Genomic DNA, 20,150 nt, shown 5'->3' with positions numbered 1-20,150 from the left:
TTAAGGTCCAGAGTAAACATGTTATTGAAGTCTTGCAATTTCTTCCATGTAATAATCTCCTGCTATGGAAAATCCTATCACTGATGTAGATGAGAAACTGGGGTGTGGCTCATTAGAAGAATGCACCACTCAGAGGTTTAGTGACTTGCCCAAGGTCACACTGGTATGTGTCAGGGGTAAGACTTCCATCCTAAGTCTTTGTGATTACAAGGCCAGTTTTCTGTCAACCATTCAATGCTGCCTTTGGGGTATTATTTTTAGTACTGTTTGTTGATCTTTATTATTATATTTTCCTTGCTTTTAATTTTCACTAATTGCTTTATATGCCAATTAATTATTCTTTTGTCTCTTTCCATGTCTTTTTTATACTGAATTTGGTACTTCTTTTGATTCATTTAATCAACTTATCCAATTTAATTTATCTTTTTGGTATTTTAAAAAAACTACTTCTAATAGAAGTTCAGCATGCATATCTCTTGGTTAAGTGTTTGGGCTTTTTTTAACCACACAATAACTTGTAATAATGCCTCCTTCTCTTGTAATAAAGAAAAAAGATTTAAATAAAAACTAACTAACAATGCCCATTGACAAATTCAGCACTTCTGCCAACCTGAACTCAATCTATACCATAGGCTGGAAACCTTCTGAGGCTTTAAACCTCATTTTAATTTGGGTAGAATCTAATAAGAGCTTTTCATGTAGAGCTTCCTTAAACATGATTTATGAAACATAGATGCCTTTCCTATTATTTCTTAGCTCATCTGGTTCACTTTGAGTAGGCCTATATTTCTTATTTTCCCTTATTGAAAACCAGTGGGGATAGAGTCTGGGCTTACGTAGTTAAAGAGCTAAGATGGAGCTTCCAGTTCACCCCAAGAGTGACCAAACCTCTTCTGAAGTTCATGTAAACAATTAGGGAGAGTGGACTGAGGTGGGTTTTTTGGTTTGTTTGGTGTTTGTTTGTTTTAGGATGAGGGTAGGAACAGTCCCTATAGAATGTCAACCACAATTCAGGCATGGGGAGATCACACACACACACACACACACACACACACACACACACACACACACACACGAGAGAGAGAGAGAGAGAGAGAGAGAGAGAGGGAGAGAGAGAGAGAGAGACAGAGAGAGAGAGACAGAGAGAGACAGAGAGAGACAGAGAGACAGAGAGAGAGAGAGAGAGAGAGAGAGAATATGCTGGAATGGCACATCTCTGGTGTTTACTTGCAGAAATATGAACGATGAAATGAGCCTTTATGCTAGTGTGTTACCCACCCACTTGATACTTCTGCAAATGCCCCACAGCTGTATCAGCCCTGGGCCTATACAAACATCTTCGATCCCTGCTCCCTGCTCCCTCTTCCAGGTTGCTTGCTCAAACAAGGGTGAAAAGACTTGAGGGTCATTTCTGGGATAAATGCTTTGTGGGTTTGGGGCAGTGATCTTTGGTTGACTATTACTTCAGTAATTCTCTCATGCAGTTGCTAAATGTTGCTCCAGCTGTCAGCATTGTTTTGTTCTAGGCATGGGTTGCCTTTCAGTGCATCCAGTTGAATCTCTTTTGTTTTTTGTTTTTTTGTTTTTTGTTTTTTTTTTTCCCCTGGCTGGAAGTCTGTACTGCTCAGATTCATGTCAATGTTGGAGACACTGCTTTCTGAATTCCATTTTTTTTCTTGTCTCTGACTCTTTTCACTCTAGTTAAAATTCTTTGGCAGATAGCTCCATCTTTCAGGATCATCTGGGGCCTTCGTTCTATATAGGACTTGAAGTGAAAATGCCCTCAATGCTTCCCTCACAAGGAAGTCTAGCATTCATAAAGGCTTATACCAATATATCTTTGCTTATTACTGAGAATTCTGCCATGAATCTAGATTTGGTTGTTTGTTTTCTTCCTAGTCCTTAACCTTCTCTCCCACCTTCTTGTTGTTCAATCGTTTTCAGTCATGTCCAACTCTTTGTGACCCCATTGGGGGTTTTCTTGGCAATGATCCTGGAGTGGTTTGCCATTTCCTTCTCCAGTTCATTTTATAGATGAGGAAACTGAGGCAAACAGGATTAAGTAACTTGCTCAAAGTCACACAGCTAGTGAGTGTCTGAGCCAGATTTGAACTCAGGTAGATGAGTCTTCCTGACTCCTGGCCCAGCACTCTATCTACTACACCACCTAACTGCCCACCTTACTCCCAAATATTTGTACTTTAAGGATCAGTTTGATTTTTTTCTTTCAAGAGTCTAAAATCATTCAGAGCCAAGGCTGATGATATCAAATCATCAAGCTAGGTTAACATTAACTTTGGTCGAATATTTTGACTGTATATACTCATATGGAATAAGTATTGGAGGGGAAATATAAGCAGCAATTGCAGGTCCATGGTTCACTCCTTTTACACTACATAGAATCTCTCAAATGGTCCAGAATTTCTGCAAAATAAAGCTGATTGACTGATCTGGTAGGATGAATTCCACATGAATAATCATTGAGGTCAAAGAGACATAAATACTATCTTCACTTGAGATTTTGATACATGTCTTCTTGACCCTTGAGCATTCTGGAGTTGTCACTACAAACTTAATTACTTTGCTTGCAGATAATAGAAACAGTATGTTTTGTCCATGGTTGAAAAAAAATTTTTTTAAAAATTAATTCTGCCTAATTAAAATGTTCCAAAAAAAATCTTAAGTCATCACCATTTCAAAATGTTACCATTTTCTTAGGCTTTCTCATAGTGTTCAAGTTTCCTACAAAATGACTTTTTATTGAAATATAATCCTCAGCTATCATTCTCACAGTTAATCGTCTATTTGAACATAGCTAGTCTCTGACCTTTTCTACATTTTCATCAATTTTGTGGGTGATTGAATAGTGCTTTGTGAATCTTCCCGGACATCTTCCCTCTAATCTTTAAACCTTTTGTGCCAGTCGGGATCTCTTACCTGTGACATTACTTCATTCTCAGAAGCATTTTTTTTTAAACAGATTTAACTTCAAGCAGAAGATGATATTAGTTCTTTTCACTAAATGCTCACTCATGTTTACATTGAACAAAATAAAGATGTTTGCTGCCCCTGCTAGCATAGGAGTCGCTGGCCAACATCGACAATACCGATGCTAGGATGATCCCTGTCTCTACTATTATTCGACACTGGAGATAGTATAGCAATAAGATAAGAACAGTTAAGGGAATAAGCATTGGCAAGAAGAGGTAACGTTACCATTATTTGAAAATAATATGGCAGCTTGCTTAGGAAACATAGCAAACAGTAAAAGCAGAAAGAAAAAAAACTCGATAAAAGGCCCTGCTCATCTAAATTGAAACAGGCACAAACCATCCCTGACAGGATCACATCTCTGCTTTCACAAACAACACAGAAGAATCAGTCATACCTTGTATAATCACCATGTCTCTAGGTATCCCACTTAGCCCTATGGTCCCTGTGTTCCTTGGACTCATCGTAGGGGAAATATATGACTCAAGCCCCATTATACTGCAGAGAACTCATAGGCCAGACAGGAATCACAAATCAAATAGCAAAGTATTTAATTGAAACAAACTAGCAAAATAACAAGGGAAACCCATGCAGTAAGACCATTTATGGCATCCATAAACAATCTCCCACAGACTCACACACCAGAGGGGAAGTAGGACAAATTCTCCCCCAGAGAAACTCATCTTTTCAGATGAAAGAGAAGTGCCTTGTTATATTACCTCTCAAGAAGCTTCTTGTCTCTACAGTTGGGTTACTGCAGATGCCACGTCAGGCTTCTTAGCCAACATCTTAGCCCTGGTTCTTCTTACTGCTGCTCCTTCAGCTGAGTTTTATCACTCCTTTAAAGTCACACACCTAGATTAATTATAGGAAAAGGTGTCACTATTTTCCATCTTCTTGTGTCTGTTTTTTTACCCACTAAACTATTGCTGCTAAGGCTATCTGTAGGATAGCCTTTCTCATTCTTCTCAGTGTAGAGTCTCCATGCCATTCCTAGCTGAATTAGTGTAAATGACTATTTTTTACCTCTTCCTCAGTTGTAAAAGTGTATCATCAAGGCAATAGTCACAACATCGACGAAAATTGTGAATATGCCTGTGTAATTCTGTATCGCAAAATATAAGAGACTGTCCATAGAGAAAGTAGAAGAAGTAAAACATTTATTCAGACAGCAGAGAATTAGATCCCAAAATCGGTAAGTCCAATCCATCCAAGCGGCAACCGAATTCCAAAACCTGTCAGCTCACTTCATCATAACAGCAAGGAACTTAAGACACAATATCACAGCAGTAGCCTTCCCCCTTGCTGGGGCCTTCCCACAAACACACTCACAGTACAGCTAGCCTAGCACTCCTGCTCTCTCTCCCTCAGCTCTAATTGCTCTGAGCATTTCCTGCTCCACCCTTTCTAGTTCTTCTCTTTCAGCAAGCTCTTCCCACCACATATGACTTAGGCTTCTATGACAGTAAGCAGGTCACATGGGCCTATTCATAGGTGGGAAAGATCTTCAAATTTAAATTACCATTACAAAAGGACAAGAAACAGGCACACCTTCCACTCCTTTTGCTGTCTTTCTGAGGCTGAGGACAAACACACATCTACTTTTTGTTGGTCTTTTTGATTCCCATCACGCCCTTTACCATTTTTCCTCTCATACTTTGACAATCCGCAAGAAGGTACCAAAAGTTTAGGGAAAGTATGAGTGTGTGGGAGACCACAAGCTGGTAGTTTCTGTTTGTATTCCTGTCACCGTAGCAAAGCCCTTACTTATCGCTTTACTCACACACATACACAAAACAGAAATTGATTTATTTTTCAAATGATTGAACACCACCAAAGTAGAACATGACTTCAAAATGTTAGGAAAATATTTCTGCCATAGAAATTTAACGTTCTTCCTGACCCCACTCCAGGGAGTAGGACCAGTGCCCAGATTTGCCATGGGTCAAGTAGGGGTGGGATTTTCTCTGGGTACTGAAGGTTCATGAACCAGGCAGCTGATAAATTGTGGAGAGAAGCTTCTCGCCCATCAGTAACACATTTGAGTTCGCTCATGGAAGAAGTTAAACACTGGTAGAGTAATACAGAGCCAGTGAATCATTTATCAGCAATAGAAGGAATTAAACAGAGGGGATGAGGAAGGAGGCAAGTATGAGTCAATACCAGGAGATCCACCATGTTGAAAGATGTGACTTTGGATAAGATTGAAATTTTAGGTAATAGAAAAATAAAGAAAGTATGAATTTTAACAAACGATCTGAGATCACTTGCTACATTTGTCTTCTAACAGCTTCATTCACATTTTAATATCCAGGCACCCAAAGCCTCTAGTTTTCCTTTAATGAGCTTCAGCTCATCTCATCCCCATTTCCCCAGAATTCCCCTTGGAGGAATAGCCATCTCTAAAACTGCATTGAACAAGAACCTTTTTTTGCTCCTGCCCCCACAAACATCACATGACTCTTCTTGGAAGTTATCACTCCAGGTCAGGCTATTTCTTAATTGATCCTGTCTACACTGAGAAGGACATAAAAGCAGTAAAACTAGTATGAGTCACTGCTACATTATCAGGGTTCTGTCCTTACTGTTGGTACCATGTCTTTATTCTTTTTTAAAAATTTTATTTTGTACTTTTAGTTTTCAATATCCATGTCTTTATTTAAGTCTCTATTTCCTCATTTCTTGCGTATGTCCTCGGTCCTGACTGATTGTCTGATCCTCTGACTGCTCCTTCAAGTTGGTAAAGCCCTGAGAGCCTGCTAGCTTGCTTTAGGTTCTCCTGCATTGCTCTGCCCTCTACTGTAAGCGTCCTGATGATATGTGTTTACTTTTCCATCTGTGATACTATTATCACTCTGACTCCCCCCGCCCCACACCCACCCCCACCAAGTTCAGGTGTACTCTACGTTTCCAGTTCTGGGTCCTTGCTCAGGTCCCTTGACCTGCTCCCACTCATGACCCAGCAGAAAACCAATTAACAGAAAACCTTCTAAATACCACATGGTATATGCTGAGCTGCTTCTGTTCTGTTAATCTTAGCGCTTTTGTGGGCTCCCTCAGGGTTTTTTCACAGATCATTATTCTGCCTCAGACTGCCAATCAGTACAGTAATCATTATTCTTACTCATTTGTGTAGTATTTAGATATGAGGCCTGCTGGTCTACCAAGTGCAACACTATTCATTCTCTGACTGTCCAGCTGCTTTTTTATCCTAATTGAATTCTGCTTCTTCCCTGTAGCTTGCCTCCAAAAGGTGATGAAACATCCTCTCTTCCTTAAATTGTCCCAATATTCAGTCTCTTCAAAAAGAATTACCTAATATGTCTCTTTTTGTGACATGCGAATTAGCAAACAGAACAAAATTTATTTTAAACTAGGACAAGTTTGCCACATGACAAATAGCAACTATATATGGAATAGGGGGAAAAATCTTTAATAAACATTATTATTTAGAACAAGCCAGTCACCTTCCTCTTAGAACTTGGGAGTCTCCAGGTGAAAGATGGTTACTTCTGAGATTCAGCTATTTATGGTGGAATCAGTAGGCATGGTAAAGCATAATGAAAAATGATCACAGGGCTAAAAAGCTCAGCTTATGCCCTCACTGCCTGAATGTAGGCCCTATTCAAACATTGCCTAAATTCCATGAAATTACCTCTAAATACCAGACCTTTGCTTACTGCACTGGTCTGTGGCTACCCTCATGGACCAGCAGGATTTGGTTATTGCTTATTCTCACAATGAAGAAGCACAATGTCACAGAGTCTTGGAGCTGGAAGGAACTTTGGGGGTCATCTAATCCAATCCATACCTGAAGCAGTAACCCCACTACAATAGCCCTGATCAACGACTGTCCAAGACTGATCAAAGCTTTTTAAATAGAGTTCTCACTAACACCTGCAGAATCTCATTCCACTTTAGTATAGCTATATTGTTACATTCAAATCTGCCTTTCTGTAGTTTCAACCTATTATTGCTGGTTCTGCCCAATTGGGCCAAGCAGAATAAGCCCAATCCCTTTGCCACATGACAGCCTTTCAAATACTTAGAGATAGCTATTATTTCCACCTGAAGTCTTCCTGGACTACACATCCCTACTTTATTCTATTACCACCTTAATCCAGCAGACCAGAACTGTTTTGTGAGCTTGGGAAAGAATTTTTATGTAATACTTTGGGCAGAGAAGGGATATGGCTCTTTGGCCACATCCCATTGGTATCAGTTTGCAGTTTCTTGTGAATGAGTCAGCCCCTGCTTAGAGTACTAATATAGGACAAAAAAGCTATTGTGTGTGAGAATGGGGAAGTCAGCCTTTTTGAAAATCCTGACTCTTCCACTGATAGTAAATTGCAGGGCGAGGGACCAGAGCAGTTATAGCACAACATTTCTTTTTATCCTAAATGCACATGAGGCAGGGCCTAGAGATTTGAACCTAATGTTCTCCATAAGCTAGTGTCCTCTCTTACTGTTTCTGATCCCGTTTTAGTCAACCTAGGTATCTATTCCTATCATGGATTTAATTCCTGTCTTCTTTTTCACTCTGTTGACCAGGTGTTTTAACATATAGGAGTCCTCAGGCTAGATATACTTGTAGTTTGTCTCCTTGCCTTTACATAAAGTTTCCCTAGCTGAAACAAAGGATTGGCCCAGTGCATAGGTCCGTTTTGCTGCCAAAGTCCCATAACTGTGGCCTAAACTTCTGGCCTTGGTTCTTGCTTCCTGCTATCCAGACTGTATTCTTGGATTCCAATCTTATTGCTGGTTCCAGTATTCAAACCTGTCACTGTCCCTTCTGACCTTCAGTACCAGCCTGATTCTTCAAGCCCTAATTTACGATTTGTGTGTGATATTCAGTGGCTAGACACCAACTTATGTCAGAATGCTTAGCTAGTTTTGTGACTCTGCCTTTATTATCAGGATATGGACTTCTATATTCAGCCTGTTCCCATGCTTGTCCCCTATACTGAGCTCATGCCTCAATTTTCCTACTTCTGGCTATTCATCCTGTAGCCATATTCTGCTGCTATCTGTGTCCCAGGGTGATTGTGTGATAAGTCCAATGTAAGTGGCCCATGTCATGTGACATGAATCCCACAGATATCCAGACCTTGTTGGCAATCCATCAGTCAGAAGTTGGAGCTCCAAACAGAGTCCTCATCTTCGAGGGTCTGCCACTGACCCACTTTCTCTCTAGCACTTTCCTCTCTGACCCTAGAAGCCCAAGTCCAGCTATATTGCCAAGAAGTCATATGACCTTGAAAATTCGCCTCTTTATGTATTACATGATCCCTGGATATCTGTTAAGCCTATGCCTTTTGTCACAGAGACTTTACTATTTCCTATTTATATTATCTGGACCTTGGAACCATCCTTGTTTACTGGGCCTTGGATTCTCCTTCCTAGGCCTAGTAGCCTAGCTCTCTAGTCTTTGGGGAAAAAGCTATGCCATACTTCTTGCTCTCCGTAAATCAGATCTAGGGATGTCTCCTAGGCTTCAGGGATTTCCAATGTCATTGGAATTCTAAGAATCTTCCCCAAATCAACACAAGCTTATTCTGCAAAATATCTAGAGTAGCCTCAAAGACCCTCATTTACTGATAAGTCCGATGTTTGGAAGATTTCCCCTATTCTGGAGTTATTCATGCCTATTATCTTTGCTAGATTGAAGAACCAAATTCTGATTATTGGAGTTCTCTCAAGGAGATCTGGAATCCTGGACTAACTGTGACTCCTGAACCACCTGTACAAATCTATAATGCACCTTTGTATGCTAGAACCACAAGAACTTGTCACAATATCTTCAAACTACTCCCTCCCTACCTTCAAAGTCTGCTGTTGATAATCCCAAGCTCCAGCACTTAACTGAACCACCTAGTTATCCATACAGAAAAGTGGGTCGAGCTCTAGTTAGTTACTCAAACTTTGCTAAGAGCTTTGTCACAAACCCCAACTGTATCACTGGAAACTCATAAACCATTTCTGATAGGGCCTACTGAACTTTGGAAACCATCAACCATAGTGCCCAAAAGCCCAGGAATTTCTAGTAGTAGTTTCACTGTACTTCTCTCCAAAAACTGAATGCCGCCAAGTGAATTCTGATACCATACTGCAATAATAGTCCCTATGGCTAGACTTATTTTGATCTCTTAAATGTGAATGGCCAATAATCCAGCTGTGGTTTAGAACAAGTTTGAACAGAGCCTGTTTAGTTCAGGAAAGAGCTGTCTCAGAGCCCTCAGTGTTAACATTAGAGTCTAATTTCAGAACATGAGCACGTACTATCCATTTCGCTAAGATAGTGTCATCTATGTGGAAGATGCCAGAGATTTGTTTCTAGGAGAGTCTAATGAGGACTAGAGTATGTATGGAAATTCTTCAATAGCCAACCATGTGGTTAGGAGCAGTCTTTTTTCATTGGCTACATAGTTGGAGTTGCTGACTTCTTTAAAATGTCCTAGCTCAACATTAGTATGATAGCTTTTTTCTGTATTCTTATGAGAGTGAAAGTCACTCATTCACTGCCAGTGAGACCATGCTGCAAGGAGAAAATGACCCTAGAATCCAGAAGCCAAGTGGTCTTAAAAAATTCGATCTTTTCATTCATTCTTTTCCTTAAGAAGTGGAGGGAATGGAATCTCCAGTCTGACTCAAGGGCTCAAGCCTCAAGAATTCAGGAGTCTAGGAGTCCAGACTGAATATCATAGCAAGTCCAGCAGTGATGTTCTAAAGAAAAGGAGGCTAAGAAATCTGCCCGTCAGAAACTGGTGCTTCTGGCTTTGTACTTGAACTTTGTGGGCCTGATGCTAAGTAGGAACTGATCTCAGTTGAAAGCCTAACTCACCCCTCCAACCCAAACCAAGGGGGGCGGAGCATGAATTATGCCTCTGAAGTATGAGAGAAAATATTTGTTATATAATTGTTATATAATTTAAGTTAATATCCCTTTGTAAAAGCTAATCCAATCTTAAGTGAGTAGTTACATGGATCTGGGGTGCTAGTCACTAAGCCTGTAAGTGGGGATGAGCAGAGCTCATGAAAGATTGAGCAGGTGATGGAGTAGACATTCCTCAACTTCTGCAGGGCACCAGAGAACCCTGAAGGGAATTAAAATGTAAAAGGCCTGGTTCTGAGAAATCGGGTCCAGTGAAACTATGAAGGCCCCATCTTGAGAATTTTTTAAAAACCTAACAGTATAATCTCAGAGCCAGGCCATTTTAATAATGTCAGGGTCCAATGATATGACCTTAGAGTCTATTATAAGTGGAACAGATTCATCCTTATTGGGTGAGGCTCCCTTTCCGTGGGAATAAACTTACAAAAGATTTCCTTGGATCCTCTGTTATCAGGATCTTAAGCTTATTGGTTGGCAGAATTCTTTTACCGCTAAGATAAGCAAACCTGACAGAATAGCAATGGGAATAGAAGGTACTGTCAAGGATTAGACTAGGCTGTAGCTGACCTTGTGGTACAATTCATCATTGTCTGGCCTTTCTCTATTTTCCTATGATGACTACAAACATCCTCTGTGTGAGAGAGAGATTCATCCCTTCAGTAGGACTATTAGCATTGACTGTTACTGCTTTCCTGCTAACACAGCTTTACCTTCCTGAAAGGAGTGACAAAATTTAACTCCATGTTGATAAAGGGTACCCTGAAAATTATGATAATAAAAGAATAGACTAGGTATAGCTTTGAATGGAAATATTTCATAATTGTTCAAGAAAAACAATACAACACAGTCATATACCTACTGCCTGTGGTAAAACTAGTCTAGAAAAACTTACCCATCAATGCAATTGAACATGGTACCATATCAGCCCCTTGTCCCTGATATTGTTAGTGAATCTGGTGTGTGGAGAACTGCATCTACCACCAGTGCATAGTGAACTTAACCTAAGGAAATTAAACCTGCTTTTGTGGTTACTGCCTGCTTACTTAGCAATGCTGATGCAGGAAGACATCTCTACAAAAGACATTGGACCTGACAACAGCCTTATGGATAGCGAAACAGATATTGAAGGAACTCTCTTTGGTAAAGAGATTGAATGTGACAGTGTTTATTGTCAATTCCTGTCGACTTGAGGCAATTCTAGCGAGCCCTGCATTTCCCATGTAGACGATATATGTCACAAGCCTTACTGCTGGTAGCCCTGACTTGTCGGAAGAACCAATACCTGCCACCAAAGTTGAATGTGAGGGATGTCAACTGGAACTGCTTAATAATGAATCCACATTTAGAAAGCACTTCCTGGATGTCAATGGGTTAACTGTGATAAATTTAAAGAATCCACCCCAAATGTTCACATGGACTATTTGTGCACGAGCTGTGGTAGAATATTCTGAGCTTGTATTGGTCTGATCAGCCACAGTCAAATACGCTGTAACTTGACTCTAACATAATGATGTCATATTGGTCTCCTTTGAAAGTGAAGGACAATAACCAATCAACCAATATAACTATATAATCTTTGGATATAAATCTATAGATATATGGATATATTTGTGTATGTAGATACATAAGAATATGCTTTGGATGAAAGTCTGAGGTAACCTAAGAAGAAAACTTCCTTGTTATTTTGAGTCAAATATGTGTGTAATATATATATATATATATATATATATATATGTATATATGTATATATGTATATATATATGTATATATATATGTGTGTGTGTGTATATATATGTATATATTATATATGTGTGTGTATATATACATATACATACATATGTATATACATGTACGTATATATATGTATATATATATACGTGTATGTATATAGTTTATATATATATATATATATATATATATATATATATATACACATATATAGTTTTTATATAGTTTATATAACAGATATAATTTTAGTTCCAAACATGTCCTTGAGCCCTCTGTCACATTGAACCAGATCAGGGCATTCATGGGTCTCAATGGACAAGTCTAATATTACCCCAAAAGAAAGAGATGGACACTTCTCTGGCCCAGTCTACCAGATTGGATAGAAATGCCTCCTGTGAAGGAAAATGAGTAAACTTTTATAGGCACAGAGTCAAATTCAGCAATTAAAATAAAGATATTCATCAGTAGAAGAGGGGGAAAAAGGTGAGTATATACCCTGGTCTTTCCATAGACTACTCTTTTGTTATCCACCCTCTTTCCTGCTCACTGTAGTCATATACTCCCATTTACCTCCACCTACTAGTCAAGTCTAGACATGGTCTGTGGCCAGATCTACTGTTGGGCTATCTTCTGGGTCTGAATTCCTGGTTCATACTTTCCTTATCATCTGGACAATTTCCATGGATCATCCATTACTGATTTGGATGCTCAATATCTACTTGCTCATCTTTGTCAGCTTCTTGAATGGGATAGTAGAAAAGTCAAGTGACCTGGGTTGAATGCTAGTTTTGACCCTGCATACCCCTAAACAAAGCATTTAACCTGAGTCTATTTTCTTGTCTGCAAAATGGGGATTACAACATTTGCACTATCTTAAAGCACTCTAGAACCATAAGTTGGTATTTTTCACAGGGTTATCATAAAGTAAATGTTTTGTAAATCTTTTTTTTTGGCAAGGCAATTGGGGTTAAGTGACTTGCCCAAGGTCACACAGCTAGTATACATGTCAAGTGTCTGAGACTGGATTGGAACTCAGGTACCTCTAACTCCAGGGCTGGTGCTCTACTCACTGCACCACCTAACTGCCCCATGTTTTGTAAATCTTAAAGCACTCTAGAAACATAAGTTAGTATTTTTTTGATCCCTAGGTACCTTCTGGTTTTGACCTTTAATGTCTACCCAGCCTTCTCCCCAATCATAATCTCTCAGTTCCAGATAAAGGTTGACTTTGAATACTCCACCATACCCCATCTTCTGCCCTGGTCTGTCAGGACTTCAGTTCTCCCAGTCCCATCTCCCTTAGCCTACCCCCTGTTGGCAATCAACCTTCTGCAATCCACCCCCTGTATAATAAGTGCTTTCTGAGAAACACAAAAAGGAAATTAAGCCCAAAAGAGGCTGTGATGTACAAAGAAAGAAGAGTAAGGACAAATATAAAATGGGATAAAGAGGGATGGGGCTGGGAGAGAAAAGATTAGAAAGCACTGAAAACAAAAAGCGAGAAAGATGAGAAAATTGGAAGCAGGAGGTCCAAAAGACAAAAGTAGGAACACAGAGCTGCCAGATGCTGCTAAAGCATATTAGAGAGGACAGGTCAGCCTGGGCAGGCATGTTTTAAAGCAAATGCCAAATAGCAGAACTCCAGGCAAACAGTTTTAAGACTGGGCATTGCAAGGTCCTTTATTGCCTCTTCCTTAATTTATCTGGGGTCCCTATTATATTTCCTGAACCCTGGTTTGTTTACTGATTTAAAGACTCTGGACTGCCCTGCAGGCTCCTGTATTGTTAGTGACCTTGGTCTGTTTACTCGTTAATGACCTTGGATTGATTGACCTGCTGAGCCTCCTGTGTGTGCTGAACTGTGGCCAGTTGGCTGATTTAATGCCTTGGGACTATCCCCACAGGCCCAGGCCATGACAGGGTAAAAGAGTGAAAAGCCACTAGTGTCAGATTATGAGACATAAAAGACAAAAAGGAAAGAACTGGGGCTTTAGAACAAGTCCACTTTTCTCTGGGATTCTTTGATCTTATGAAACTTCTTGAGTGCAGACAATGGATTTGGGTCCTATTGCTATCCATCAATAAGTAGGAAAAAAATGGAAAAATCTAGGAAAGTGTTGTATGAGATGTGATAAGGGGGGTTAACCGAACAGACAGAAAGCAGAAGGAAGCATGCACCTCAGTTGGATAATGAAAAGTTAACAAAAATTGGACCTAGAAGTAGAACCTTTAAAAGTGACAACAAAGAGGCAGGGCCAAGATCGCAGAGCATTCTAGTTGTACTCTTCCAACATTCCACTCCAAAGAGCTTTAAAATTGTGTGTTGAATTGAATTCTAGTGTGGCATAACCAACAAAAGTTAAAAGTGAGACATTTTTTCCAGCCCAGGACAGCTTAGGAGGTGAAAAGGAAAGGTCTGTGGTAATGGGGTAGGAATTGGAGGAAGCTAATGACTCTATGATACATCAGGAAACAATAAAACAAAATCAAAAGAATGAAAAATAGAAGAAAATTGGAAGTATCTCATCAAAGAGAGTATATTTCCTACCTGGGAACTGGTCATAGTTCCAGGGAGGATAGGAGTTGTGGTTTCAAGAGGACAGGGACTGAACCAAAACACAGATCAGGATAGCAGTGACCACACCTCTTCCTGGATCATATCACACTGAAAACATCAAAAACTTTTAGACCCCTAGAAACAAATATGAAAGAAGCAAAGCTAAAAAGCCTAAAGCTTAGGATATTCATTACCACCTCTCCAAGATGTGAGCAGAGACTAATTCTAACATGAAGTTCAAAGTCAAGAAATAGTCTGGAAAATGAGAGAATATTACCATTAAAAAAAGTTACAGAAGTCACAGGAAAATTCATGACACAAACTCAGAACAAGATAATAGTGTGAAAATATCTATAAGCAACACCTCAAAGAAAAATGAAGATTGGGCACAAACCTAAGAAGAATACCTAAAAGATCTAAAGAATGAAATTGAAAAAGAACAAAAAAAAGTTTTTAAATATCAAATAAGAATTGTAAAGGAAAAATTGGAAAAAGAAGTGAGAATAATGCAAAAAATAATTATGAAAAGAGAATTAAGGACTTGGTCAAAGAAGTATGAAAATTCTGAAGAAAATAACTCTCTAAAAAATAGAATTGGTCAAATGGAGGCAAAGGGTACAAAACTTCATTAAATAAAATGATTCCACAAAAATGATAATTGGTGAAGGGGTAGAATTGGAGGAAGCTAATGACTCTATGATACATCAGGAAACAATAAAACAAAATCAAAAGAATGAAAAATAGAAGAAAATTGGAAGTATCTCATCAGAAAAAAAACACTATAAAACACTTGGGAGTCTACCTGACAAGATACACAAGGAACTATATAAACACAGTTATGATACAAAAAGAAATTTCACACAAATAAAGACAGATCTAGACAATTGGGGAAATATTAATTGCTTACGAGTAGGCTCAGCCAATACAATAAAAATGACAATTCTTCTTAATTTACTTATTCAGTGCCATAGCAATGAAACTACCAAAGAATTACTTTATAGAGCTAGAAAAAATAATAACAAAATCCATCTGGGAGAACAAAAAGATTAGGAATATCAGGAGAATCAATTTTTTAAAATCCTGAAGGAAAGCAGCCTGGTAGTACCAGATTTTAAACCGTATTTTACAATGCTTATCATCAACACATTCTGGTCCTGGCTAAAAAAAAGAGTGGTGGGTCAGTGGAATATATTAGGTATATAATACAAAATCATAAATAACCATAGTAATCTAGTATTTTATAAACTCAAAGATCAAAGCTTTGGAGGCAAGATTTCACTATTCAGCAAAAACTGCTGAGAAAACTGGAAAGCAGTTTGGCAGCAACTAGGCATAGACCAACATCTAAAATCATATGCCAAAATGATGGTATAAGATTTAAATAAAATACTTTAAAATACAAAGGGTGTAGTTATAAGCAAATAAGGGGAGCCTGGAAAAAAAATTACCTGTCAGATCTATTAATGAGGGAAGAGTTTATAACCAAGTAAGAGATAGAGAGAATTACTAAAGGTAAAATTAATAATTTTAATTACATTAAATTATAAAAGGTTTTGCACAAACAAAATCAATGCAAACTTGGAAGAAAAACAGGAAATGGGGGAAGAAATTTTTACAGCAAATTTCTCTAATAAAGACCTCATTTTTCAAATATATAGAGAATTGATCCAAACAAAAATATGAGCCATTCTCCAAAAGATATGAACAGACAGCTTTTAGGGAAAAAATCAAAGCTATTAATAATCATATAAAAATGTTCTACATCACTAGTAATCAGAGAAATGCAAATTAAAACAACTCTGAAACCTCACAATCTTCAGATTGGCTATCAGGACAGAAAAGGGCAATTACAAATGCTAGAGGGGATGTGGAAACAGGTATACTAATCCAATGTTGGGGGAATTGTGAACTGGTCCAGATATTTTGGAGAACAGTTTTGAACTAAGCCCAAAGATCTATAAAACTCTGCATATCCTTTGATCAAGAAATACCACCTCTAGTTCTATATGCCAAGGAGATCAAAAGAAAAGAAAAAGGACCTATATTTACAAAAAAAAATATATTTGTATCAACTCTTTTTGTGATGACAGAGAATTGGAAATTGAGGGGATGCTCATCAACTGGAGAATGGCTGAACAAGTTGTGGTATATGATTGTGATGGAATACTATTGTGCTATAAGAAATGACAAAGGGGATGGTTTCATAAAAACCTGTAAAGACATATAAACTGATGAAAAGTGAAGCGATCAGAACCAGAACATTGTACATAGTAACAGCAATACTGTAATGAAAACCAACTGTGAAATACTTAGGTACTCTAATCAATACAATAACTCATGACAATTCCAAAAGTATCATGATGAAAAGTACAGAGTAAAGAATATTTTTTTCATTTTCTTGCTTTTTCTTGCTTTTTTTGGCAACATGGCTAATATGAAAGTATGTTTTGCATGACTTCAAGTGTATTTTAGGTAGCATATTGTTTATCTTCTTTGCAGGTGGGGAAGGGCAGAAAGAAAGAGAATTTGGAACTCAAAATAAAAAGTTTTGACAAAATAAAAATCTTTGTGGGAAAAAAAGGAGTGGGAACAAGAAGACTTTGCTGTAAGAATACAGCATAGCCCCCCTCCACACATACACACACATACACACACACACACACACACACACACACACACACACATGAACCACACACACATTTCCTACATAGGGTAAGAAAAAAGGGTAAACATAAAGAGACAGAGAGGGTAGATATGTTGGAAAGGAAGCCACCTCTGACAGACTGACTTTTGACTAAACCTCATAGTTGTTTCCTTCCCTTCTTTAGGAGGCTATTCCACCCTGCTAAGGTTATCCCAAATGTCTTCCCATGCCTTGTCAGTAGTGATGGAAGTCCTAGAGAAAGGAAGGTATTAAGTGCCTAAGTCTTAAGGCAGGAGGATTGGAAGAACCTCTAAACTCTGAGCTCTTTTGGGGCTCCTAAATGGCATTGGCCCCTGTCCTACCCTGCCTTGCAAATGCTTTGGCTTTACATGCTCATTCATTTTGCTTCTCCTCTGCTCTGCCTTGCGCTTATATACCAGCCTAAGTCAAGGTTAAAATATGGGGTTGTTTCACAATAATAGGTGATTTCACATCTGGATGAGAAGGACTAAAAGTGGGTCAGAAATCTGAAAACAGCTATTCAACATATAGAAGTTTCAGCTGAGATGCTTAGTTGCCAGGTAGAGTAGTTGTTTTGACCACTTTACTTGAGGGATAATTTATTTCCTTCTCTTCAGTCAGGACTCTTTAGTATGGATATCTGAGAAGAGACTTGTCTATATTTGGGGACTTGGTGAGATGTCAGTTCCCAAGCTAGAAAGTCTATCTTTGATCGTTGCAGATGGTTCTTGTCTTCCATGAACAAAATGCTCTCCAATGCTGAAATACTAATTCTTCTACAAAGACTTTTTCTGTTACTCCTAGGCATCTCAGGGCATACCTGTGGATTCAGATGATTAGTTTATGTTGCCCAGGTAAACTCATGTGGTGATATTCTTGACTGCTATGTCATGGCACAGGACTTTGGACAGTCTTTATTTGTTTCTTTTTTAATTAGTAGAATCTTTTATACATATTCAAATATAAGTTTCCAGAAAAAAAAACAAAATTTAAAAAAATATCTTCCCAAGTATACACAGAAAGGAGGTTCAATAGGAAAGGGGGGGCGCCTGTCTGTTCAACCTGCCCCCCAGGTGTAGTTTTGGCAGCAACAAGTGGGGGGGAATGCCCCCCCCCAAAAAAACACAATGGTGAGGATATGGTGCAGAAGCCTCGGGGAAGAAGGAGGGGGGCAGGGAGGGTCAGTATTGAGAGTGATGAAGGTGGGAAGCCATTTCATAACACTTCTTGTTGATCATTGCCCCATGGATACCGTCCTTCCCCACCCGCAGGACTAGCTAGCGTCTTGGCAGTAATGGTAACAGTGAGGTTGAAGGTGGGAGCACACCCAGCGCTCTTCGTACAAAGGTCCATGGTGTACTATCCATCTAGCAGAAGCGAATCTCTGATCCCTGAACATTTCTGGCCCCCCAGTGTCAGCCCATTTACGAAGAAAGTTGAACGATCTTTGCCAACCAGCACTTCAGCTGGCGTGATATTGGCGAAGATTTTCCCCAAGTAGCACGGCCCAGACAGAGGGCGAGTGCCTATAGCCGACTATGGCTTGACAAGTCGCGTCTGTGGTGAGGTTGCTGATGTAGACGTTCCAACCCGACGCACTGCTAACGGTCTGCTTCTGCTGCTACTGCGGGCAAGGGGTGGTGGAGAGCTCCGAATACGCCCTGCTGTCCGGACTCGCAGCTTGGTTCTCTCTCGGCAGCCTTTCTTACGCATTGGATTTGGATGCTTGAGACAGAAGAATTTCTTGAGTGCCACTAAGCATGGGACAGAGACTACATCTGGTCACAACTGTTCATAATGACCAATGTCTACTTATTTAAAACAGGGACGTCTAAATGCCTGGGACCTCATTTACTAGGAGTCAGACCCTGTCATGGAAAGAGATGGACCCTATCGTGACCAGTTGAGTGGTTCTGGAAAGAACTATGAATAAGGAGGGATATGATCACATATTAAGGAGTAGTAGTCAGAACGGAGGACATATCTAAGTACTAAGTTTCTCTATACAGGCTTGTACAAAAGGTACCAGGTGGAATCAGTCTTTTGTGCCTGGGAGTGTTGGATGGGAGACTCCAAACCGGGGATACATAGCTTAGGAAGAGGCAGCAAGAAAAAGTTTAGAGGACCAAATTAGGGACCAAGAGATGACTCCCTTTCCCCAGCTCTATCACTACTTATCTGTGTGACTTTGGGTGAGCAATTAAATTTTTCATCCATCCAATGATTGGTTTTACTTTGCCTACTTATGTTACAGGGTTGCTTTAAGAATCAAAGATAATTTACATGAAAGCGATGCATAAAATATGTAATAGTATATAAAGGTAAAAGATTGTTGATTTGAATGTCATTTCTTGGCAATACTTTAAACATACCTGATTGGCTTCTTGGGTGCCTTTTGTCTCATCGTCGTCTTAGAGAAAAACACATATTAAATATTTAAGGTACCTAGGTAGCATAGCAGATGAGGGCTAAGCCTGGAGTCAGGAAGAACTCAGCTCCAGTTCAGCCTCAGGAATTTACTAGCTGTGTGACCTTAAGCATGTCACTTAACTTCTATTTGCCTCAGTTTCTTCCACTGTAAAATGGGGTTAATAATAGAACCTACCTCCCACAATTGTTGTGAGGATCAAATGAGCTAACATTTGTAAAGTGCTTAGCACAATATCTGGCACATAGTAGGTGTTACATAAATGCTTATCATCATCATCATTATCATTATTTGCAAAATGATGAAAGAAACAAGACAAAAAAAAATAATTTCCATTTACAATGAGCTTACTGTCTAACAGAAGCTAGTGTATATACCTGTGCCTACCATCTTTTTGAGGGAGTGGTCTGGACTTGTGATTTCATTGATATAGGGAACTTCTGTCGATGTTGATCTAAGACCCTTCTACAAATAAATAGTCTTAGAAAGTTTGGGGTGGCAGGAACACACAATTTATTAGAGTCAGAACTTGAACCCACAACTTGAGTATCTCTCTAAAGTTGGTGGTTTATCACCTATGCTGCCTCTCTGCCTGGCACACAATAGGCATTCAATAAATGGCTGTTGATTGATTGATATGCACAGTTTGTGATGTAGCTTTTGCTGTTCAGTCATTTTTTCACTTGTATCCGATCTTTATGACCCCATTTGGGGTTTTCTTGGCAAAGTTATTGGAGTTACATTTCCGTCTCTGGTTGGTTTCACAGATGAAGAAACTGAGGCAAACAGTGTTAAAGGATTTGTCCAGTGTCACACAGCTAGTAAGTGTCAGAGTCTGGATTTGAACTCAGGAAGAGGAGTCTTCCTGGCTCCAGATCCAGCACTCTAG

The 20,150-nt window shown here is 39.2% G+C and overlaps 1 pseudogene; it reads right to left on the bottom strand.

The window, feature by feature from the left end:
• Positions 1-18,014: 18,014 nt before the first annotated feature.
• Positions 18,015-20,150, bottom strand: part of LOC118857882 — a 73,218-nt pseudogene continuing 71,082 nt past the window's right edge.

Source organism: Trichosurus vulpecula, chromosome 7, assembly GCF_011100635.1.
Source record: "Trichosurus vulpecula isolate mTriVul1 chromosome 7, mTriVul1.pri, whole genome shotgun sequence".
Classification (NCBI taxonomy): Eukaryota; Metazoa; Chordata; class Mammalia; order Diprotodontia; family Phalangeridae; genus Trichosurus; species Trichosurus vulpecula.
This window is presented reverse-complemented; position numbering and strand designations above follow the sequence as displayed.